This window comes from Rhinolophus hipposideros (genome assembly GCF_964194185.1).
Source record: "Rhinolophus hipposideros genome assembly, chromosome: 12".
Taxonomy (NCBI): domain Eukaryota; kingdom Metazoa; phylum Chordata; class Mammalia; order Chiroptera; family Rhinolophidae; genus Rhinolophus; species Rhinolophus hipposideros.
Genome location: NC_138058.1, coordinates 15,139,679 through 15,165,337, shown reverse-complemented (window position 1 = coordinate 15,165,337; position 25,659 = coordinate 15,139,679). Strand labels below are relative to the sequence as shown.

Genomic DNA, 25,659 nt, shown 5'->3' with positions numbered 1-25,659 from the left:
CTCAAACTGCAGAGGTTTGTGATTACTCATGAGTGGCAGACATGACCTTTAGTGTTTGATTTTCTAAAAATAGGGTGTTGGTGGTCATTTTCATGAAGCGTTTGGCATCAGGTCAGACATGCAACTCCTGTTTACCGTTGTTCCTAAGGACAGAAAGAGAACCTGCTTACAGTGGGAGGGAGGCCTGGGCTTCATGGCCCCTGGATCCACCTGGTTATGGTGTCCATGCTTTGCCTGTGTTGGCTGGTTCATGCTGGAAAATCAGTGCAACAAATACCATTCCTACTGATTGCAAGCATTGGGCTGAGCATCACAGGAGGTTCAAAGATGACTAAGACCGTGACCATAGGCACATGACATTGTGCTTTCTGTGTGCCCCTCTATCAGGGCAGCAAGACCAGTAGCTGAACTTGCCTCAAGGCAGGAAAAGGTCAGTGCCTCAAGAAGAGGGATGTGCTTTGGAGCCTCAAAAAGGAGGGGCATTAGACCATCTCCCCTACCTTAAAAGAAGTTCCTACTTTTTTATTACCATTAGAAGGACTTACCTAATCAGGCTCTGTGCTGTAAACATTAACTCAGTTAAACCTCAGCACAACTTTATGAACTGAGTTATACTAATACCTTTTTAAACAAGTGGGAAGTGAGGCTCAGAAAGGCCACCTTTAGACCAAGGTAACACAACCAATAAGGGTGCAGTCAGGATTAATCCTAGCTCAGTAGGCCCCAGTCTGTGACCTTGCAGGGGCCAGGAAGTGGCAGCAGGAGCCCTTGGGTCTTTGGGGGCAGTTTAGTCTTTTGAAGCTTTGGGTCCCTCTTGCTGTGAGGAGACTGAGGAGCGTGGAGCAGGTGGAGAGGTAGGAGACCTGCTGAGTGCGGGGCAGCCTGATGAGTGGTCTATTTGAGATTGCTCTTACATCACCTCGTTTGGAATAATCATTTGTGGACCTACTGCCACTGCAAACGTAAGCCCCGCTCAGATTTCCTCTGTAGCAGTGACTATGAAGTGATTCCTTAGCAGTCTACAGGGGCCCTGGGGGCACTTGCCTGGAAACACAATTCATTCAGACTTGGGGTGGGTGTCACTGGGAATTATGGAGTCTTCCTGATTATAAAACATTTAAGGGAGCACAAGTTTATCGCATCTGAACTTCGCCAGGAACTTGAGGCAGGCTGTCCAGGGGCACCCTGAGCAAGGGCCTGTGTGTGTCCATTGCAGGCCAGCGGTGCTCTTACTGCATCTGGAGGTTCAAAGGTTGTTTCACAGCCTTTTAAATATCTCCATTGCAGTCTTGTTTGCAGTTAATTTGTCCTATCTGTAAAGAAAAGGTTTGCCCAGTAATGGTTACCTCCAGTATCCTGACCCACACTAATGAGGTTTCCCTGTGTAAACCGTATTAATTGTGGGGGTTGCTTTTTAATTGTCCTAAGTTTCTTGTATGCCACAGGGCTGGAACTCTGGTTTCTGTTTCTATTGGGGGCTCTATTCCCACCCCTACCCCCAATGGCCTTACCAATAAGCACCCAGCTGCCACCCACCCCACATCCGGTATTACTATGGTGAACAAAATGAGGATTTAAGAAAAAGGTCTCATTGGAAGATGGCGGAGTAAGTAAACACTGTGCTTGCCTCCTCCCACAACCACATCAAAATTACAACTAAACTGCAGAACAAACATCACTGAGAATCACCTACAGTCTACCTGAACAGAAGTCCTATAACTAAGGACATACAGAAAAAGCCATGTCGAGACTGGTAAGAGGGTCAGAGACATGGAACAGGCTGGTCCCACACCCACGTGTGGCATTTAAAAATCAGGAGGGATAACTCTGCTTTGGAGGTGGCCCCCACAGAAGAGCGAGGGGTCCCAGCTCCATAACAGGCTCTCCAGCCCAGGGTTCCAGTACTGGAAAGAGAGGTCCCACACTTCTGGCTGTGAAAACCAGCAGAGATTGTGACTGAGTGAGATGGAGGTCTGCTGGAGTCTCAGGTGTTCCTCTTACAGGGCCCATGCATGGACTTGCTCACTGATGGACTCAATTTCTTTGAGCTCTATCACTGGGTCAGCAGCTCGAAACGCATCAGGTACATATGGGGAAGAACTGAATTATCTGACTTCATGGCAAGGGCTGGAGGAGCAGCTTTCTCTCAGATAGAAGTGATGGCAGAAGCCATTGTTCCTTTATTGAGCCCTCCCCCAACCCAGTCTGCACACCCAGGCAGGCACCATATCTGAATCTCCATCAACCTAGCTAACATTGTTTGCCCCACCCCAGTGATTCCCTGAGACTGCACCCCACTCAATTTGCGGACCCACCCTAGCCACTTCCAGTGGTTCTTCCATATAAACGGCCTATTTTGGCTTATGCTGCAGACTCCTAAAATATCTCAAAGATTCACAAACCCCAAACAGGCAACACTGAGCTTCAGCATGCCCTATACCTCTTGCTAAGCAGAGCTAGGCCCAGTGAGAGTGGCAGCTGGCCTCAGTTCGCAGATTAGCCTTTCTCAGGCACCTCCAAGCCCCGCATAAGTGGCAGCCATCTTCAAATCATTTTGTAGCTCACACCAAGTGGACCTGAGCAGGGTACAGGCGGCAGTTGACCTTGGCCTGAGGCCTCAGAACCAACATACCTTCTGATGGCTACCTTCAGACCACACCAGAGCACCACTCAACCACCTCCACAAACAACACACCCAAAGGACACACTGGGCAGGCACCAGAGCCCCAGTAACGTGAATCCTGTTCTGTCTATCCAAACTGCCCAACTGCCTGCACAACAGCTCCTCCACTGTAGTCCCAACCAATCAGCCTGAGGGTTAGTCCCTCCCATTGATGTGCCAACAACAATCAAGGCTCAACTAAAACAGGAGGGCACACACAACCCACACAAGGGACAAACCTGCAGTGCCTGTCTCAGGTGACCAAGGAGACTGTGCCACTGGTTCCCATAGAACACCTACAACATAAGACCACTTTACTAAAATCAGGAAACATAGCAGCTCTACCTAATATGTAGAAACAAATACAGAGAGGCAGCCAAAATGAGAAGACAAAGAACCATGTCCCAGCCCATGCCGCCGCCGCCAACCCTCGCTGGCCTGCGGTCTCGGCATTTGGGGTCTCGGTGGCGCGGACACACATGAGGACTATGATACTTCCACTGAGAATGCAGATGAGTCCAACCACGACCCCCAGTTTGAGCCTATAGTTTCTCTTCCCGAACAAGAAATTAAAACGCTGGAAGAAGACAAAGAGGAGCTTTTCAAAATGCGGGCAAAGCTATTCCGGTTTGCTTCAGAGAACGATCTCCCAGAATAGAAGGAACGAGGCACTGGCGACGTCAAGCTCCTGAAGCATAAGGAGAAAGTGACCATCCGCCTCCTCATGAGGAGGGATAAGACCCTGAAGATATGCGCCAACCATTATATCACGCCGATGATGGAGCTGAAGCCAAATGCGGGCAGTGACCGCGCCTGGGTCTGGAACACCCACGCTGATTTTGCCAATGAGCGTCCCAAACCGGAGCTGCTGGCCATCCGCTTCCTTAATGCTGAAAATGCACAGAAATTCAAAACAAAGTTTGAAGAATGCAGGAAAGAGATTGAAGAGAGAGAAAAGAAAGGATCGGGCAAAAGTGAGAAAGTGGCTGAAAAGCTAGAAGCTCTTTCGGTGAAGGAGGAGAACAAGGAGTCTGAAGATGAGACCAAGGAGAAAGCTGAGGAGAAGCAATAAGTCCTCTGCCCTTGTTTTCTTTTCCTTCCTTTCTTTTCCTTTTTTTAAAATTTTGTCCTGCCCCTTCTTTTTGATTTGTTTTTATTCTATTTTGTTTTTACAAGGGACTTTATATAAAGAACTGAATTCCAAAAGAAAAACCACCATGTCCCAAATGAAAGAACAGAACAAAGCTCCAGAAAAAAGAACTAAACAAAATGGAGAGAATCAATCTACCAGATGCAGAGTTCAAAACACTGGTTATAAGGATGTTTAGTGATCTCGGTCAGAACTTTAACAGAGCTAGGAAACATTAAAATGGAGCTGAGCTAGAAAACATAAAAAACAACCAGTCAGAAATGAAGAATACAGTAACCAAAATGAATACATTAGAGGAAATTAACAGTACATTAGATGAAACAGAGGATCGAATCAATGATCTGGAAGACAAGATAGAGGAAAACACCTAATCAGATCAGCAAAAAGAAGCTAAAAAATATGAGGATAGTTTAAGGGGCCTCTGAGACAACATCAAGCATACCAACATGCACATCATAGGAGTACCAGAAATGAGAAGAGAGAGAGCAGGGCATTGGAAATCTGTTTGAAGAAATAATGACAGAAAACTTCTCTGAACTGGTGAAGGAAATAGACACACAAGTCCAGGAAGTACAGAGTCCCAAACAAGATGAACCCAAACAGGCCCACACCAAGACACATACTCAAAATGCCAAAGGTTAAAGAGAAAGAGAGAATCTTAAAAGCAGCAAGAGAAAAGCAGTTGGTTACATACAAGGGAGCCGCCATAAGATTGTCAGCTGATTTCTCAACAGAAACTTTGCAGGCCAGAAGGGACTGGCACAAAATATTAAAAGTGATGAAAAGCAAGGACCTACAACCAACATTGCTCAGCAAAGCTATCCTTTAGAATCAAAGGACAGATAAAGAGCTTTCCAGACAAGAAAGAGCTAAAGGAATTCATTACCACCAAACCAGTATTACAAGAAACGTTAAATGGACTTCTTTAAGAAGGAGAAGGAGAAGAAATCAAAAATATGAATAATAAAGTTCCAATAAGTACATATCTATCAATAATTAAATGTAAATGGATCTGAAGAAACCCAAAACACTACTATGTTCATTGCAGCATTATTTACATTAGCCAAGACATGGAGACAACTTTGGTATCCACCAATAAATAAATGGATAAAGAACTGGCCCATATATACAATGGAGTATTAGTACTCAACCATGAAAAAAGAATGAAATCTTGCCATCTGCAACAACATGAATGGACTTAGAGCATATTATGCTAAGTGAAATAAGTCAGAGAAAGACAAATACCATATGATTTCACTTGTATGTGGAATCTAAAAAACAAAATAAATAAGCAAGCAAAACAGAAACAAACTCATAGATATAGAGAACATTTTGATGGTGTCCAGATGGGATGAGGGTTGGTGGGGGGGTGCTGGTGGAAAAGGTGATGGGTTCAAAAATACAAATTAGTAGTTTCAGAATCGTCATGGGGATATAAAGTATAGCATAGCGAACAGTTAATAATGTAATAACTTTGTGTGGTGTCAGGTTGGTACTAGGGGGCATCACGTTGTAAGTTATATAAATGTCTAACCGCTTGTACACCTGAAACTAGTATAACATTGTATGTCAACTATAACAGAAAAATTTACTTTAAAAAAAAAATGTTGGCTCAAAAAAAAAAAAGACAGAAAGAAAAACAGTCTCATTGGCCTAGACTAGGAGACACAGGCATGCGGGGCAAGCAGCCCAGAAGCCAAAAAGTTTTGTCCTGAGGGCCCAGGACTTCCAGGTCTTGAGAAGAAGAACTTTAGATTGCCCTGGGGGTCGCCTGGATAGAAGGAAGGACCCCCAATCAGAGCTGTGCACAGCTGGGGCTGGCTGCCTGGAGAGAAGGTTGAAACTGAAGGCAGACCAGCACGTGGAGCCCGGGGAGAATTCAGCCTCTGATGGACGAGCTCAGTGTCAGTACCTAGCACACACGAGTGGTCCTAGAACAAGCGTTACTTGGGAGCTTAGAAAAGCAGCATCTCAGGCTCCACCTCAGACCTATTGATCCAGAAACTGTGTTTTAACAAGATTCCCAGTCTGATTCATATGAACTTCCGCTTTGAGGGGCTCTCCTTTAGGACAAGGCTGCAAGAGAATCACCTGGAGGAGATTTTTAAACTAATGCCAGGCATTTATCATGCAGCTCGGCTGAGAAGCTGCTGGTCTTGGACATTTAAGGACAGTCCCACACCTGTTACTCTGGTTCTCTTTTCCCTCCCCTCTGACCTGTTGCTTTTTTCCAGGTTCATGTGTGTGTGTTCATGCACCTGCACACAAGAACATGAAAAATGGCTTTGACACAGAATAATGTCTACCAGGGGCTGTAGCTTTCCCTGGGAGCCTCAGGGCAGGGCCAGAGTTAGCTGCTTCCTGCATTATACCCTGGGGCCTCAGTTTTGCCAGGAGAAAGGAGAAAAGCTAAACCTGGTAGGTTGGGTCTGCTGGAGGGCTTCCCATCTCAGTATTTAGTCCCAGGTCCCTGCAGGGCTCTCCTAGGAGCTGGGGGTTCCTTTCAGGCCGGAACTCAGTCACAAGGCGGGACCATCCAGATTGGACTGTGGGTAGTTTCCCAGTTCCTTAGGCCCTCGTTAGGGAGCATACCCAGCGCTCCCTAGTCGCTTGGGCAGTGGTGGCTTTGCAGAGGAGCCTTTGTCTGGAGTCCATTGTCGGCTTGGTGGGTGTTAATCTGCAGCCCCTGAGAAGCTGCCGGGTAAAATAGAAGGTTAATGTGCAAACAGCAGGGGATGTTGTCAGCCTGTGAAGCTGGACAGCAAGTAGGAGGGAAATAGTTAATCCTATTCATGGTCCAGGAGAAGAGAGAGAGGTGGGCTCAGGAGCAGGCCGGGCCTTGTGCTAATCTTGCTGGAATGTAACCAGTTCGGGCAGTTTTCTGGCTTAGGCGTGCCCCCAGTCCCTTCTGTCTTGCGTAGGCCCAGCAGCCCAGGTGCCTGGAGGCAGCTCTTTGTTTGCAGCAGCCGTACTCTAGAGGGGTCCAAGTTAGATTGCTTGAAGTCGAGAGGATGGGGACACCCCCTTTCCCCCCAGTTCTCAGGAGGATGATCCGTGAGGCAGCTGTGCTGTCTTGGGTGCTGGCGGCAATCTATAGGCTCTCTTATCTACTGCAGGAATTGGGTGGGGGTAGGGGTGGGCATAAGAGGATGAATGTTCCAAGAGAAAGATCCCAAACCTGTTTGGTCAGGCTGCTTCACTCCTGAAGGCCTGGGAATGCCGAAGGGGCCCCAGGGCCCCTTCCGGACACACTGTATTGTAATAGTGGGGCCGCGTGTGTATGGAGGACTCCAGGAGGGGGGCCAATGGAGGGGGATCAGCTTACGTGTTGTGTGTTAATGCTTTATAAGGAGAATGTGTTCATGTGTTACATCAGTTTTTAAAATGTTCTCTGTCTTGGTCTAGGTAGTGGTTATGTAATATGTACATTTTTAAAATTCCTTGAGTTATATGCCCAATTTGTGTACTTAACCTATATAAACTTTATACGTTAGTTTAAAAAGGTTTCAAAAATCAATTTTAAAAAAAAGAAAATGTCTTCTTTCCCAGACTGGCAAGGCCTGGCCTGGCCAGCACAGCTGCGGGGAGGGAGGATGGCGTGCCCGGCGGCCGTGGGCATCTCTGAGCGCCCGGGGCAGTGTGGGTGCGTGAGTTCTGGCACCAGCTTTTGGAAGCAGAATGAAGTTTTACAGTAGCAGATCCTGCCGCAGTGCATCAAAGCCAGTGGCTTTAGGGACAGACTCCCAGGGCCCCCGTTCATGGAGGGCCCTGGGGCCAGCTACAGCCCACACATGCCTGCCAGGCTGCCTGTCTTGCCCCGAGTGGCTTCTTGTTCATCCTGGGCAGCCTTTGCCCACTGCTCAGCAGGGACTGCCCAGCAGTTAGGACCCTGGATTCATTCTCTGCACTGCTCCCCAGCAAATCCACGTTGAGAGGGTTGGACGTGACTTGCATGGGTTAAGTTAAAATCTCCCTAATCTTAGTTTCCTCGTATGTGAAATGGGAATAACAATACTGAACTCATAGGCTTGATGTAATTCTGTATTCATTATCTGGGATAAAGGCATTACCATAACGAAAACCACACAGCACGGTGCATCACGGTCTGCGGAATCGAATCCTTCCCTGTGCAGCGTCACCCTTAGTCCTGAGCAGGAAGAGCCCTGCATTGTGTCCCCACTGTCGAGGGCCCCTCGGCCCCTAGAGCACCTGGGGGACCCAGGAGGAAAGGAATGGGGTTCTGAGACTCCAGAGCCTGCGCCGGTCTCTCCCTCACGTTTGTTCTGTTGGGCATGGACTGCGTTCTTAGTGCACACTCCCCTCCGCTGAGGGAGCCCGCAGGCTGTTGGCTTGCCTGGGGCTGTTCTCTGTGTGGTCATGAGACTCATGGTACTGGATGGAACTGGGATGGACGAGGAGGGAGAGGTGGGTGCCGTGTCGGGCTCTCCTACCCCCAGCACATGCTGATCCAGACCTAAGTCTAGGAATTCTAAATTTGAACCTAGCCTTTTTGTATCGTTGGGAAGGTATATTTGTCAAGGTAGAAGGCGAGTATACTGAACAGTTTGTTAGCCTGAGCTGTAACGTTTAACTATGTCAGCAGATGGGCTTGCAGCTCTACTCTTGTCCTAGGCCCCCCGGGTCTTAGGGGTGGGCCTGCCTCTGTGCCCCTCCTTCCTGATCACAAGCACTGACCTCGGAGACGCCCTCCAGCCTTGTCTCTAGGAAAACATTGTCCTAGATGCTTACTTATGAATATGTCATGTTTAGAATAGAGCCCTGCGCTGTGTAAATTGTCCAGGTGGCAGCCTGGACTCTCCAATCTTCAAAGTCTAGGTTGAATCCCACCTCTTACTTAGCCTCCCTACACGCTCGCACACTCTACGGCATTTATCACTTGGGACACAATCCTGTCTTCCCTACTGGGCTGAGGCCGCCTCCAAGCCACATTGTCTTTCTGGCCCCCACCTCACCTCACACGGTGCGTGAGCGTGCTGGAAGCACAGTGAGTATTTGTGGAATGACAGGCTGCGCTCGCTGCAGACTAATTAGTGTTCTGTGGGCCTGTGTTGATTTTCTCAAACTGCTGTGTCAGTAAGGCCTCCCTCCATGTAAACATATTCAGATCCTAAAGAAAATCAGGCAGCCAACCTTTTAACAAGCCCAATAAACCCAGCCCTCATTTTTATTATCTTTGGGGTGGGTTTGTTCGGGAATTTATCTGTAGAAAATCTTGGTGTTCACTGCTGTGAGGCAAATTTTTTGCATTCATTTATTCTTTCAGTGGTTTGGCCCTATAAAGCAGAAGGGCAGCCTGAGGGAAAATTGGGAAAGAATTTGAGTTTGTCTTTGGTGGTAGGAATTAAACAGCTTCTCTAGGCCTTGCCCTCAAACTTCAGCCCAATTTACTATTGAAAATTGTGTCTCAAGGGGTGTAGAGATCCGTGGGATAATGGAGACTGAGAAGTTTTGAGAATTAACCATTTTGTTTTCTCTTTTCCTTAGAGAATAATCTTTTGGGAAAAAAGTTGGATAGAGACCCTTAGAACCACACAATTTTTTAAGTTGAATTCAAGCCTCAAGTCATGACGTGATTCATTTTTTTCTGAACAATGGACAATAATACATGCTGGTGAAGAGCTGTGAAATACTGGGATGTTGAATGAGGAAAAGAAGGGAGAGGGCAGGGTTGGCGGAGAATGTCCTGAGCACCGGAGAATGTCCTGAGCACTGGCTGGGGACACCAGACGATGTGTGCATGTGAGGGAGGGGCCTCAGAGAGGGACACGCCTCCCAGCAGGCTTCTCAGGCTTGCTCCAAATGCCTCGCTTCTCCTTTCCTGTTGCAAATCAGCACCTGGAACTAAAACATCCCTGGAGAGCAGGCTTTGCAAACTTGCCCTCATTCATTAAGGCAAACCCTGCTCTGTCCACAGTTATAATAACATCAACAAGGAGAAACGGTGATACTGGCCACTGGCTATTGAGTTCCCGCCCTTCATGCGTTTCCTCATTTCATCCTCAGCAGGCACAGCTTCATGCAGTAGGCAATGTTGCCACCCCCATTTTACAGGGAGGGGGGCTGGAATTTAAACTGAAGAAGAGATAGTGACGTTTCTGATTCATCACTTAAGGAAACCTTGTATGTGAAGTTCAGATTCGGGCCTGAGCCATTTGTTAACACCTGTCTAGAAGATGTTTCAGCGGTCATTTAACAAAACATGTATCGATTATTGTGCTGTGATCTGTACCACAGATGCAAAAGTAAAAAATTAAAAAAATAAAAATTACCTCACCTTCAGGAAGCTCAGTATCACCTCAACCTGTTTCTAGAAAGAGCAGGTACATTCAAGTGAGAAAACTCCAACACAGTGGTCCACAACTCTAGGATGTAGAAGTAGTTCTGGGATTTGGGGGTTTTATTACAATTACTAAGCATTGCCTTACCCTTTATCATCATGTCTACTTGTGACAGGCCCTGCACACGTCTTCTGAGATCCTCCCTGCCAATAATCTTTCTGCCACTTCAAATTAGTATTTGTGGTGTAGAGCTACTGTATAGTAGTTGAATATATTATATATATATATATATATATATATATATACACATACTAACAGTATTCTTACAGTTTTTGACTGCGTATGGAATTATTGCTGCTGTGTGTGTGTTCACTCCAAAGCCTAAGCTATTAACATAAAATTTACTTCTAATAATATTAGAATTATTTAAGCTCCTAAAATCCACCAGAAAAGTTAACTATGACACCAGCAGGCCCCCAAGCCTGTATGTGGGGGCATTTGGTTTCTGTTGAGATGCACCACGCAGACCAAAACTGGATGCCCTGCTCCTGTGGCCCCTCGCTACGCAGGCATTAAAGGAAAGGGCATTTTCAGTAGGCTTGTGGTTCGGAGGCACAGAGGCTCAGGCCCACAGAACCAACCACTGAAGGACTTGCCATCGACCCCTCCTGATGGCGTGGGACAGGAAGTGCAACGTGAGGGCTGTGTATGGTTCCACCTGGGTGTTGCAGATTTAGTCCAGACAAGAAGACGTGCGTTAGCTCTGACCAAAAGCCAGCCTAAGTAATCGGCGAGTAGAAGTAGATGTTGAAGCTAAAAAGATATAATGTGGGTCCAGGGCTTCCTCCTGGAGGATGTCTCTCGGCTCCCTCGGGCCTCTAAAAAGCCAAGTGGAAGAAGGGAGAGAGCAGTGTGCAGGGCTCAAGAGACTGTGCCTTGAAAGAACTTGTGTGCCTCGAGTGACGACGTGGTTCCAGGTACTGTCAACAAAGACTTGTTAAAAACCCAGGGTACAAGTCTCCCAGAAAGATTCTGTCCCCCAAAGGTCTTGCCTAAATGGAAAGAAAACAAACTGCAGAAGAAGGAGCCATTATATACCTGGGGATCCCCAGCACAGCAGCCATAGGGTGTCTTGGGAACCCTGGAAGCTATTGAAGAGGGAGAATATGGGTTGTGGTATCTGGGGTTGGTGCCTAATGTTATCCTTGAGTCAGTCCTCCAGCAGGTTCCGTTTGGATGGCTACCCGGGACTGAGGGGCGTTAGGCTGGAGGGCAGGGAACTGGAGAGCAACGCGAGGCATTCGCTGCTGCTGTGGCTTCAGATGCCCTGTCCTCACCTCTCACTTGGAACTCCGGAAGTAAATAGGGAGGCCACTATGAGGCTTGTCTTCTGTATAAGAAGGGCCTTGGTCCCCCCCTCCTCACCCACACCGCCCCCACACATACGCACACACATTGTGATGGCTACACATCTTCCAAGTGCAACTGAGGAGAGCCAAGTTCCCCTAGTAGCCCTTTGCTGACACTTGGGCCACTGAACAAAGGTGCGGAGGGTGGTGGTCCAGCCCCTGGCAATAGCATGACAGCTTTTTGCCAAAAAGCTCAGGGGCATGGACAGTGAAATACTTAGAGAACAGAAATGGGTGGCTGGAACACGGATGTGGCATTTTTTTGGAGGTTGGCGGCAGGTGGCTGGAGAAGGATAGGATAGGCTGAGACCTTAATGCCCACTGAGCAGGCAGGGTTTATTCTGCAAGCATTGGGGAGCTGCCAGCTCTTTCCACGAGGCAGTGACACAATTAGTAGCATGAAGGATGGGCTGGCTTGGGGAAGGGCTGCAGGCTGGTAAGTTAGGTGTCACTACAGAGGTCTAGGGCAGTAATGGGGAGAGAAGAGGGTGAATGGGTTGAAAGACAGTCCAGAGTTAGAATGTGAGGCTTGGTCCTCCATCAGATGTGGGGGTAAAAGAAAGGAAGAAGAAACCAAAACTGTCCCCAAGTTTGTACAGTAGTTACCAGGTGTCCTGGTTCACATTGGTTGTCTGTTATATTAGTCAGGGTTCTCCAGAGAAACAGAACCAATAAGGGTGTGTGTGTGTGTGTGTGTGTGTGTGTGCCCGCGCGCGCGCGCGCGCGCACGCAGTTACGGAGACTGGCAGATCCCAAGATCTGTGGGATGACTCAATTTGGAGAGCCAACAGTTTAGTTTCGGTCTGAGGCCAAAGACCCGAGAACCAGGAGAGAGAACGATGTAGTTCCTATCTGAAGGCCAACAGGCTCAAGACACAGGAAGAGCTGATGTTTCAGTTTGAGTCCAAAGGCAGGAAAACGCCTAGTTCAAAGGTCATGAGGCAGGAAGAAATCTCTTACCTGGGAGAGGGTCAGCCTTTTTGTTCTGTTTAGGCCTTCAATTTATTGGATGGGGCCCACTTACGATACAGAGGGCAATCTGCTTTATTCTGTCTACCAATTCAAATGTTAATCTCATCCAGAAATACCCTCACAGAAACACCCAGAATAACAGTGACCAAATATCTGGGCACCCCATGGTCTAGTCAAATTGACACATAAAATTAATCATCACATCCAGTGTAGTTGTTAAAAATGGTCCCCTTTGCTTTCAAAAGAGTCCTGGTTTGTAGGATATTAGGAAACTGGATCATTGCTGGGTTTTGATGAGTGTGTGTAGGATAGAGCTGCCTGTGAGGGGATATAGAGGAGGCAGTTGGAAATGAGGAATGAGGGGTTCAGGGCAGAGGTTGGAGCCAGCCACAGAGATGAGAGTGACCACCACGTGGGTACTGACCAGTCGGGGGGTGGACAGGATTACACAGGGAGAAGGATGGAGGACACCCGCATTAGAGGGGTAGGCTAAGACACTAAGGGTGGTGGTGGTATAAGTGGAAAACCAGCTGGAAGGGTTATCCCAGAAGCTGAGAGGCTTCTTCGGGAAGAGACCTGAAAGATGACGTTGAACTTGGTAGTTTGGAGGTCAGCTAACCTTAACAAGAACAGTATCAATAATGTGGAAGGCAGATTGCAGTGGGTCAAAGCATTAGAAAGAGGGGAAGGGACAACAGTGGGTGTTTTTGTTTTTTTGTAAAAAGACTATATATAAGGGCGAGACAGCAGTAGCACAAGGACCCATCCACCTGTGGGAGTCTGGCCAATGGCACTGAGTTTATTTCTTTGTAGGGGAAAATGGAAATTGAACAGGAAGAAAGTAATGACCCACTCACCATGACTTTGAGTGACTGAGCACCCCTGACCTCAAGGAATTGATACGTAGTGTGGGGCATTTCAGAATGCAACATAGAAAACAGAGAGTTTGGCCAAGGAACTTTTAAAAAGCATTCAGACGAGCTGCACTTACCTAGTCTGGTTCTGTTCACATCACAGATCTTGGGACACAGAGACAGAGTTGTCACTCCATTCAGTGATTGCCTTTCAGAGTCAGTGGGTAGGAATACCAAGGTCTGAGGAAGGAAGTGGCAGAGATCTTAGGGTCATCAGCACAGGCACAGTCCCTCAGTCCCACTCCCCAAACAGCTGCTTGTGAAAGTTCAGTTCTGTCACCAGGCTCATGCACAGGCTATGCCTAAGCTGATGTGCTACCAGGCCACTTGGGGAATGAATGAGATTCGAGACATTTTTTAGGGCTTCTGTGCTCTGAAATGTACCCTCCTCCCCGGCCCAGCTCGCCAAGGCCAGATGCTTGAAATTCCATTAGGACCAAGCCCTGGATTTAGTTGGAGAGGTTAGGGAATGCGTTACAGCCCCCTCTCCCAACCCAGAAATAAGGCATGTAATGTGCTGATGGCGTTAGGAATGTGAGAGGAGTGCTGGTGGATTTGCTCAGTGACACCAGCAGGAATCACGGTGCAGGCGTTTCCTATCTCCCCTCCTGACGGTTAATTTATGAGGCCCTGCAGCGTGGCTCTCAGGTTGAGGATTCTCCATACTTACCAGAAACTTCCATTTGGGGCCTTACCCATATCATCATTCCTCTGTAATACAGACAGTATTCTGGCCAAGGATTTAGGCACAGGCACGGGCGAACCACGGTACGCGGCATACAGCAGCACTAAAAAATGGTCACTGAGCAGGTAGGTAGATGCTTGCTCTGGGCTAAGAGTATAAAAGGGATAGGACCATCCTTGGAGGTCATCCGTGGAGATCCTTGGAGGTCATCTTTGAACAATAAGCCCAAAAGGGGTAGAAACTGTAAAAAGTTATTGGAGGAGGGGTTGTTACATCTGGCGTCAACTCTGAGCTCACATAAGCCTTACCTGGAGTGTGTTAGGGGGAAAAAAGGATGTTCAAGCCCTACCCTAGAACAGTTAGATCATAATGAGAAGACGCAGGAATCTTTTTCTTTTTTTTTTTTTTTTTTAAGGAGGGCGCAGCTCACAGTGGCTCATGCTGGGAACGAACCGGCAACCTCGGTATTATCAGCACTGCGCTCTAACCAGCTAAGCTAACCAGCCACCCCTGGAATCCATGTTTTTAAAGCTCCTCCCAGCAGCTCTGATGCCCAGTGAGGTCTGAGCTCCAGCAGACTGGGTTATCTCCATGTCCCTTCCCCTCTGGTGAAAATGACACCCAAACTTTCCCCTTTTGCGGCACCCATCGTTGTTCAGTCTCAGGGAAGGAAAAGAGCTGGAGGAGAGTGTCAAAGGGCAGGGCCTGCATTCTAGACCCTTCCAGCTGGTGGTCACAGCATGCTGGCCCAGCACATCTTGCCCAGGGACCAATGGATATTTACAAGCGGCTGAGGTCACCCTTTTTCAGGTCCTAATGGAGATGGTTTGGAGAGTTGTCAGGGGCAGAACAAGGGAAAATAGCACTTAGGAGTTAAGAAATGAGAGAATAGAGATTTGAATACAGACTTGACTGATGATTTTTTTTTCTGATTGGTTTTATCTGTCTTTAAAATTTCTAATTAAAAAGTGATTTATATATTTGTTTTTACATTTTAAAAGAAATATAAGTTTCACCAAGAGAAAGAAAACACCCATAACCTGTCACCCAGAGTTCAGCTCATCTCTTGATGTGTCACCTTCCAGACCTCTCCAACATATATATAAACGTACATACTTTACGGAAGTAGGACTCTGTGCATGTTTTGCCTCTTACTTTTTCACTTGATAGTATAAAGTAATCACCTTTCCATGTCTATGAGTATTCACCTACTTCATAAATTCAGATATCCTAATTGTAGCATGATATACTTTATCTTTTGGCTATTTTATTATGAACAGCTCTTCAGTGAGCATTCTTGCAGCTATAGTTTGCCCACATGCGTAATTATTTGTTTCGGATACATTCCAGGGGTGGTAAGCCTTTGGAAGACTTGATACATACCTCCACATGGCACAAGAAAGCTTTACTAATTGACTCTCCCACCAGCTGGATATGAAAAAGTGCCCATGGTATTAAAGAGGAGAAAAGCCTTTGCCAATTTGACGGACTCAAAGTATTTTAATTCATTACTGAGCTCATAACTTCTTTATCTTAAATTCTACAAACAAATGGAAATGGAGCCCAGAGAATTTCCTTGAGTGCTTGGGTTAGTGGCCCTAAAGGATCTTTATTGTCTGACCCACAAGGTCACTGCCTCTGGGATATCTAAAGCCTTTCCCTGATGTGGTTGGTTTTCAATGTGGCATGTATCCTTATCCAGAGCCTTTGTTCCCCACTCATTGGCCAGCCTGCTTGCGTGTATGTGTGGGAACCCCAGAGGGCAGTGTGGAGCCATGACCACACTCAGAAGGCCTTTCAGTTCTCCATAATTAAATCTTGAATAATACAATTATTCCTTTGTTGTGTGTTATATGAGTTGCTGATTGGCATTCATAATATTGATTTGCTTAGGGTGATATTTCATCCCCTTCCAATTATTTTTATATTTTCCCTTATAGTTTATATGTTGGTTGTAAAAAATAACCTGATCCAACCTAGCTGTTCTGCAACTAGGGGCCAGGACACGTGGGTTGTTGTAATTCCAGCTCTGGCGGTAGCCTGAGTGTCCTTCTCTGAGAATTGCCAGGATGGGCTGGAGGAGTGGTGTGGTTTCTTTCTCTTCCAGCACTAGTACAATGAAAGGATTACCGGTGTGGCCTTTGGGATAAGACAGGACTTGGGCACCGTGCTTAACCTTTCTGGACCTTAGTCTCTTCCATACGATGCAAGTAATAACAGCAACTTAAGGCCATGCGTGTTAAATGAAATGACACATGGGAAGAGTACGGTGCTTGACACAAGGTAACTAATCAGCAAATGTTATCTTTAAAGAGATCTGGTTACTTTTCCATGTAGACAGTTTGCTGTCCTTTGTCCTTGGCTTTCACACCTATTTATCTGCTTACCTGAAATGATGCCAATATCAGACAGAATATAAATTTCAGAAATGCTCAATCCCATAGCAGGGCTGAGCAACACAATCCAGCATCATGGCCTCAGCTACAGAAGAGCTAGGATGTATCAGGTTATTTTTTAGACACAATATATAAACTGTAGGGGAAAATATGAAAATAGTTGGAAGCAGGTATGATATCAGTGAATGTTTGTTTGATCGATCCTATTGACATAAATAAATGGAGTCTTTATCAGCAGTGGACAGACCCATTCACTCTATCTCTTGCCTTCCCGAAAGGCTGCGGTTATCACTGCTCTCACCCTAGGCCAACAAGATTAGGGTGTCTGGTGACAACTCCAAGAGCATGACCACTGATTTAGCCTTTGGTCTTCGGATACATTTCCACCTAGGGCTGGCGGGGAGGGACACCTGTGTCTCTAATTCAGTGAACTCTAAAACACCCTGCAATAGTCATCAAGCACCTCTCACAAATGATGTGCCATGCCAAGGGCTGTGGGGACCCAAAGGACAAATAAGATTTGGTTCCTGTGACCAAGTAGCTGAGGGGGAAATGGGGGAGGGTCCGTGAGTCTGACTATGAGCAGGCAAGTCAGTGGGGCAGCAGGCTGTGCAAGGAGAGAAGGGTTAGGGAGCCATTGCAAGGTCGGGGTGGGAGAGAGGAGAAAATACCGTGGCAGCCGATAGTCAGGACTTCGTGGCTGGCTAGGCAGTAGTGAGGAAGAGGGTGGAGGGCAAGATTTCTGCGATTATCACCTAGGAGTTCACAAAAGGATGGTGAGTCTGGTAAGAAGCATTTTAGGAAGAAAATGATGGTGTGTCCTGGGACATGTTGATTTTTTGGGTTTGTGTGTAGAACTTCTTCCCATTCCTAGGAATACCCTCACCCATAATTTGCCAACGCCTCTGGATGGCCGTAAACACGGTTCTACAACAGTGTTCCTCAAATGTCACTTATTTGCATAATCTTTGCCACATAGCATCAATACTATTTACTTCATATTTTTCTTTGAATTAACTCACTTTCCCCCATTTTAAAAAGTGGAACTCTGGGGTGGCTGGTCCTCTTACAGCGAATAGTTTAAATACTAAAAAAAAAGATGTTGTGTAACAGGATTGAGATGGGAATTGAGAATATGGTGTAACACCCTTTCATGAAGTGAGTAGAAGGAGGCATGATGAATTTGGGTGTTGTGATAACATAAAGTATCTGCTTACAGATGGTCCACAATAAATGTTAATCTCTTAGCCCTCCCACTAGCATATCCTAAGTTCCTTGCCCTTACTTCAGTATAAATGCAGAATCCTTTTGTTGTTCGTGGTAAGTGACTAATCCACTCGTTTACACACACTTACACGCACCCTAGGGTAGGATGCCGGAACCTATCCTTCAGGCTCTTTATCAGGAGGGGTGGTCCTGTGTAGAGGTGGTTGGTGTGGCCTTATTCTTAGCGTCCTCTCTCGCCTGTGGGGTCAGAGATCTTGCCCAGAACTGCCCATCTATTGAGGGACCTCCTCAGACATTTCCCATTTCCTGGTGCCCAGGAGTTGTTGACTTTGGCCAGCTGCTGGGCCTGCAGGCCCGATGGAGAAGCTTCTGAAGCTCTGTGTGCTGGGAGGCAGCTCCAGGCTGCCTGGCTGTTCTTTTGTGTATTTTACTGGCCCAAGATAAGCGCTTCCTGTTCCCCATTGATTATACACAGATCCTGCTTCCTTTCTCCTCAATACCTGGGATGTTTTCCAGCTTCTCCTCCCACAGGGCAAAATCCATACACTTCAGAATTCCCAGGCCCGCTTTTGGTCAATGGGTTTTCTGCAAATCATAACTGGTTTTGCTGTCCAGTCACATTCTTTGTGGCTCCTCACTTCTGTTCAGGAACTTAGTCCTCACGTGCCAGCCAGTAGAGCCATGCTCCTGAGGTCTGCTCTCAGCCTCCTGCTCACCAGCTGGAATATCTTTATCTACCTTCAGGCTTAAACCAGAGAATAAATAGACTGCACCTCACAGAGGAATTTTAACCAGCTGTCAGTGAGTGCCTGGTCTATTGGGTTGAACTTCTGAGGACACCCCGACATTGCTAGAGAAGAGTGCCAGGATCCATCATCAGTGTCTGTCATGGGTACAGGAGGGAGGGGTGGCAGCACGCGTGCCCTATATTTGCTATCCCAAGGTTCCAAGATGAGATTGAAGCTTCTAGAAGTCAAAAAGCAGGTCCTCGTATACCCTTTGAGTCATACCATAAAAGCCCGAAGCCCTGTATTCTAATGCCAACCAGACCATCAACTAGTTCATGACCTTGGGTAAATCTAGGGGCTTCCAGCAGGCTTGGTTTCCCCATTTTTAAAATGAGGATAGTACCTGCTTTATCTATACCTAGGGGCCCATTACATCAAATGAGATAATTAACATAAAATGCTTTCAGAAGTAAAATGACTACAGAAGTGTATCTTGCCTTGCACGACCCGTCTCAGGTGCTACCCCTGTATGAAATCTTCGGTTTTCCCGTGAGAATGCTGCCCACTGTGATCCTGCCCTTCTCTGAACCTGTCATTTGCTGACTTGTATTCTGGCAATTTATGCACTTGAAAACACTAGATCTTTCCTGTGGCATATCATGCACACGAGCAGCCACCTTATGGAGGCGGTGCCCATTAAACATGTATGAAGTGCTCTGTACAGAGCGTTCACTGCATCTAGATCAGCTCTGTAAGAATGGGAAGCCACCTGCTAGCTTTAAATAGCATAGTTTTGTGTTTTAGAAAAATATTCTAGGAAGTGAAGACATGGGGAGGGAGACCAGAGCAGTGGTAACAATGTGGAAGAGGATGGGGACCCCTTAATCTCCATCTATCACCCTATTCTTTGATGGGGACAACAGACACGGAGGCCAGGTGACCTGCAGCCTACCACCCATCGCTATCAGACTGGGTGGCTACCCCCAAGTGCTGCCTGGATCAAAGTCTGGAGCCAGGAGACCACATGCAGACAGAAGGCAGCTGCAGTGGCCCAGCCACGAAATAGGGCCGGAATCCCTCGGATTTAGAAAGATACGGAGAATTCACGGAACTTGGTGGCCATCAAGTGGGGAGAAGCAGATAAAGACATTAAGGCCGATTTTTGAAGTCTGTAGTTGGGTAAACTGAAGAGTTGGGGAATGAAAGTAACTAATCTGGGGTAACTTTTAATAGCTGTGCTTACAGTTGCGATGATACAATACGTGGTCATTGTAAACGTTTCAGATGAATTAAGAAAAGCACAAAGAAGAAAGTCAGAAAATTGCCTGAAATGCTAAAACCCAGGGAGAACATGGTGGTGACTGTCCTAGGTTTTGCAACTGGCTCTTCTCACTGACCAGTCTGCCGAGACTCTTCTTCAGGTCAATAAATGGAGCTCAGCCAGAGAGCACACAGAACCCAAAAGCACAGGCCATGGGGAGGAGAGGGCTTCTAGACAGGAAGCGTGTTTGCCCAGAGCTGCTCGATAAGATGAGGCCTGAGAGTTGCCTGTAGGATTTGGCAGATAAAAGGTCAATTGCCTTCATTTTCTTTCTCAAGTCATCAGTGGCCTTGCAGTAATGGGGACAGTAGAGTGACTGGAATGGAAGCCAGATTGGTGAGGGCTGAGGAACAGATGGGAAGGTGGTGAGGAAGTGGAAGAGGCCTGTGGAAGGATGGGGAAGGCACAGAGGGAGAACGAGAAAGCGTAGGTAGGCACCAGCTGCCCACTTCACCACAACACGACACACGCAGTGGTTTCTGGGGCTTGCGCCACCTCCCCTATACACGCCAGACTGGGCCCTCCACTCCTGTCAGATCTGCCCTTCTTCCATCTGAGTGAAGGTCAAACGCGGTAGAGGTTGCCCCGTCCTTTGTCAATTCTGAGGAGCCACAGAGATGCCTCTCCCTATGTCCCACCCACGCCTGCCTCTACAGCTGCAGGTTCCATGCTCATTCCTACCCCATCCCTGCCCCCAGTGGCTGGTGAGCCCACTGCCTCTTGGCCACACACATCTTTTTTCCTTCACATTAACACCTGTACATGGGACAGTTCCCAGCCTCACTTACGACAAGAAAAATGGGAATTGAAACAACAACGAACTGCTGTTTTTCGCCTGTCAGTTTGACAAAGCTCAATGAGTTTAATAACACTGTGGGCAAGGGTGTGGGAAATCAGTGCTCTCGTGTTGCTGGTGTCAGTGTATTTTGTGAGGTATTTGCTAATACTTCTCAAAACCCAAATGTGCCTACCGTTGACCTAGCGATTCCCCTCACAGCTGGAAGTGTATCCTACAAGTGCATTCATACACAAACAGGATGATGAGTGTTCCAGGGTATTCACTGCAGCAAAAGACTCAGAAGCAGCCACATGTCTGGGAATATGGGGCTGTTCAGTGGCTGTGGCACCTCCATGCAGTGGGTACTGGGGAGCTGTTCCACAGAATGACGCAGCTTTCTAGATACTGATGTGGAATCAGCTCTAACATGTTGCTGGGTGAACGAGATGGGGGGCAGGGGGCATCTGTGCACGGCAGAGGCCATAGTATGGACCAGGGCAGGTGGTCTCCCCTGATGGGAGGGGCGTCCTGTCAGTACACACAGGACATGGCTGTGACAAGACCCATGCCACAGGGAGAGGAGGAAGTGTGCGGCAGGGGTCAGCTCAGGGAGAGGAAGCCCAGGCTGTCACGGCCAGTTCCTATGAAGAAGCTTCTCTGTGGTGTGTTCACTATAGGTCAGTGAGCGCAAAAACTGCCAGGAAGACGTGACTGACCTCGTGTCCAGCTCTGCATCGAGACCTTGGGCCCACTTCCGCCGAGGCCCTTGTGTGTCAGCTTTCTAGAGCCATCTGACCCGAGCCATCAGTGCCAACAGCAGAAGCTGAGACTCCCTTCAGCTCCTGCCCACAGGCAGGGTGTGCCAGAGCCAGCCGCCACCCAGCCAGCGGTTAGCATCTCTTCCCAACACTGCCACCAGGGGCTCCCGTGGTCACTTGAAATCGTCCTTGGTGGGATGATTTACCCCGTGGATACCAGCACATGCTACAAAGCAGGGTTTGTGTTTGTGTTTTTGCCTAGAGAGCCAGTTGTTAAGTATCTATCCCCATATCGCTGAACAGGACCTCTCTCATCACAAAGCACTCCGAGATGAGCGGGTGGCCAAACTGGACATTAGTCAGCTCTTCCCTGTCTTTGGGTAAAGTTCGGGCTATACACTTGTTGAACAGAAATAACTTTAAATGTTAGTGACTAAACACATGTTTCTTAAAAGCTCACTACATGCCCAGCACTCTGCTTGGTCCTCTCCTAAGTGGCTGACATACTTGAGATAATTACCCTGCCAGCTGCTATTCCCATGTTACAGGTGAGACATCACAAGTTCCGTGAGGTGAGATAACTTCCTCAGGTACACAATTTGTATGTGGGGATCAGCTGGAGTTCCTGATTCTGTATTTATTGAGCACCTCAACAGTCTCCGTTCCCAGAAACCTGCTGTGCTTTAAACAAACAGCTGCATTGGATTTTTTTTTTTTTCCATAGGAGGCCATCTGGTCCAGGTCCGTGCCTCCAGGCCAATGAAGTAAAATATCCCCATTTTAAAGGTGAGATGATCGAGTCCAGAGCCTGGAACCCTGGTCTCTTGCCTCCTGTACGCTGTCTGTCTTTCCACCACTAGAAGTTAGCTTCTGGGGGGAAGACAATTTTTAAAAACAAACCTTTGATCAAGGTTCGTAGGTAAAGCTGCCAGATTTTCTGAAATGGGAGGGGAAGAGAATACTTTGAGGCCATCCAGGAAAGAAAGAGAATTATTGGGGGAAAGAGAAGGAAATAGGTGTTTATGGGGAAACTGAAACCCAACCAACCCACTCTTACTTTTGAGTTTACTGTTCAGTCATGATATATTTTTGGAGTTTCTCTGCTGCCAGTGTCCAGAGGGGCTCCCAAAAGATTTGTTGACTAAATGCTGTGACAGGTGCTAGAAAGAAAAAAGTTACTTCATTGGTTTAAAGCACTACAAAAATGTGGTTCTAAAGAACTTTTCCAAGGAAAATTTTTTTTGTCGTGTTAAACTAAAAAGTCACTTATCTGGGGTCATTATCAATTTACTGATTGGATTTATTTGTAACAACTCCCCAGTCAACAAAATCTCAAGAAGGAATCCAACCGTCTACACTTGAATAAAACACAGAGGGTGATGGTGTTTGGGATTTAGTGTCGTTTACAAAACGAAGCAAATGCAGAAACTACTCACCTTTTGAAAAGGAAATAAGGGATAGGAGTGTAAACCTTATTTTCTATACTTTTTGCTCCTGGAATGGTGTCTAATCCATCATGTTTGGGAACCAGTTCCCTAATACTTTCATTTTATCTTCTCCAGTGACTCCTGAAAACTAAATTCTTGTTTCCACTTGGTAAAGCCATTCTATCTCTTCGCTAATTAGTTCATGTTGGTATATTTTCAAATTTAGATCAGCTTATGTCCATTTTGGCAGAAGATAGAGGATCTTAAACAGGCCTCCAGGAACTGGCAGGGTTGGGGGCACAGCCTCCAAGCCACATTTGTGAATTCTTGGCAATACTAAGCCAATTAATGTGAGAACCGATTGCTTAAGAGTGAAAGGGGTTCCATTGTATGCGTTCCATGTCTCTAAAGGATTTGGGAGGGGCTGGACCATCCAGTGTTACAGATATGGGAGTTGGGGCTCACGACGTTGATAACGTGCTGAAACTCAAGGTGGGACAGGGTCTGGAAACATCATGAATGCTGGCTTCTGGGTGAGGACTTAGAGGTGTGGACCTGACCCTTGAGCTTCCAGTCCAAAGAACAGACAGAATTTGCAAATGGATAATCACCCCGCATGCTGAGTGCCATGGGAACACCTAGCACAGAGGGCGCAGAGGGGAGAGGGAGTGACTCCTGTGAGGAGCTGGGCAAAGCTTGTCCGGGAAGGGGACCTTGGCACTGGGTTTTGAAGAAGTTCATTTCCTACGAGTAAAGGATACACCAGGCCAGGGACCAGCCGAGTAATATGGCACATTCGGAGTGTTGTAAGAACCTTCATGCAGCTGGTGTTGGGGTTGGGGAGACTTGAGGGCTGAAGCGAAAGGATAGGTTGGCCCGATTGCTGAGTAGTACCCTAGACCCAGCAGCCAACCAGAGAAGCATTTTTATCAGAGAAGAGGTCAGATAAGTTGTTTTTTAGAAGTCTAACCTCTTACTGAGTTTGGGAAAACGTTGCAGTAGTCTTGGTAAGAGATGGTTTCATCTCCAATTGTAGCAGAATCGAGAGTTATTTGCTCTCGAAATTGACAACGTGTTCACATTTTTCATTTATAATATGATTCTTGATGTTAAAAGTTGCCTTTAAAAGAAGCGAAGAGCATTTTGCACAATGTACTCATGGCTGCATGGAGGACAGCTATCTGTCTGCAAGGTTGGGTTTCTAGCCTGTTTTCCTGGGTGGCGGCATGCACCACACGATTTTCTGAAAGGGAGGTCTGGGAACGCCTCTCTTCTCTATTAAAGGGGTCCAGGCCCTAGGATCCCAGAGTCTGTTTACTATTAGGGACCAGAGAGGCAGGAAAGACTGAAAAGCTAGAGAAAAGGGCCCACCCTTTCTGCACTAGGCCTGTCCCTCCCACACAGGAGAAGCAGAAGGAAGTCTGTGGGGTGGGGTGTTCTCACCTGGGAAGCTTTTTGGGGGTGACTTGTTTCCTTGCTTCCAACTATAGGGCGCCCCTTTTGGGAGCACTGCTGTTGATTCTGTAACGTGAAGCTTTGCTTCCTCTCTTGCCCGGGCCCTGCTTAAAGGGTTTTCTGTGAGAATGTGTGAATGGGGAGAATGTGGGCGGCACTGAGTCCTGTCCACACCATAGCAAGCTTGGGACGGTGGGGGGGAGCAGGGGGTAGCCCTACCTTCTGGGAGGCGGAGGGTTAATCCCCGTAGCTCATTGGCAGTTCTGCCTCTATACAGGGCATGCTGGGATTTCCTCCCAGCTGTTTTACATCATGAAGATTTGTATGTTGGGGAAATTCCAGGGCACAGCTGCAATTAATCTGCTACACAGTCTTCTAGCTCAGCAGGGATTCTGTAAGACCGAGTCTCCGCCTCTCTGCAGGAAAAGGGGCTCTGACTCCCATGAGAGCACCCTTCACAGGGACCCTTCCCGAGACCTGAGTCCAGCAGAAGCAGCTGGCCTTGCCAAAGTAATCACCCCAAAGTGGGCACTGGGGGGGCCCGAGATGCAGAAATGGACCCAGAACGTTAAATAAAAGAGGAGCAGGACCCCCCCTTATAAATAATAAAACCAAAATGACATCAATAGCAACACTTGATAAAGATGTCACAAAAAAAGAAATCTTATGTTCACTCTTACTTAGGAATGTAGAAGTAAAAATCTTCAAACGCTTATGGTTAGCATTCCACAGTATAGGACGTGAACAAACAAGCCACCATGACCAGGTAGGGTTTACCTGGGGAACATAAGGGTGCTTTCCTGTAAGGAAGTCCATCACTGTGTGTACGTCTCAGGACTGAGTCGAGTAAGAGAAATGCCACGACCGTTTTAATAGATCCTGAGAGAATCCAACACTGTGCCAGTGAAAATGATTTAAAAATAGGAACAGAATCATCCTTCCTTAGCAAGGTCTAAACCCAGTCTCAGTTTACTTAAATGTGAACCACAAAGGCAGAATTTCCCCAAGTGTGTTCTATGGAAAACCCTGTTCCCCAAAAGAGTTTCCCAGATTCAACAAGATTGGGAAACTGCGGATCCGTCCTGTCTCGGACAGTCACAACACACCGGAGCATATTAAGCAGCCCGTATAAATCGAGGGTGGTAGTACTCACCATTTGGGTGGGTCTGGTGTTTTTCTTTCTGTTTTTGAGTATCAGAGAGACTACTTATCCCACTGACAGCATCCCATAAGCAGTGACCATTTCTACTGCCTGGCTGGCGAATAGTTGCATTGATGCCACACAGGTCCCACGTTTTACATTCCAGAGAGCACCCCCAGGAGGGTAGTGTAGCTGGACCATCTTTACCATGTCCTGCAGCCTGGTCACGATACACTGGTCAGAGCCATTGTGGCCACTTGGTTGGATCCTAGACTGGTCTTGGAGAAAGCAGCAGTTTTAATTTGCCCATGTGCCATCACTGTGCAAAGAGTCTAGA

General features: G+C 47.2%; 1 protein-coding gene and 1 pseudogene across 2 annotated transcripts in view; both read left to right on the top strand.

Moving 5' to 3' along the window:
- Window positions 1-25,659, top strand: part of TCF7L1 (transcription factor 7 like 1) — a gene marked incomplete at its 5' end in the record, with an annotated part of 154,882 nt that overhangs the window by 101,003 nt on the left and 28,220 nt on the right. The gene's annotated exons all lie outside the window — the stretch shown is intronic.
- On the top strand, window positions 3,165-3,854 carry LOC308505603 (ran-specific GTPase-activating protein-like; annotated as a pseudogene). The gene has a single exon. The product of its transcript is annotated as a ran-specific GTPase-activating protein-like (transcript).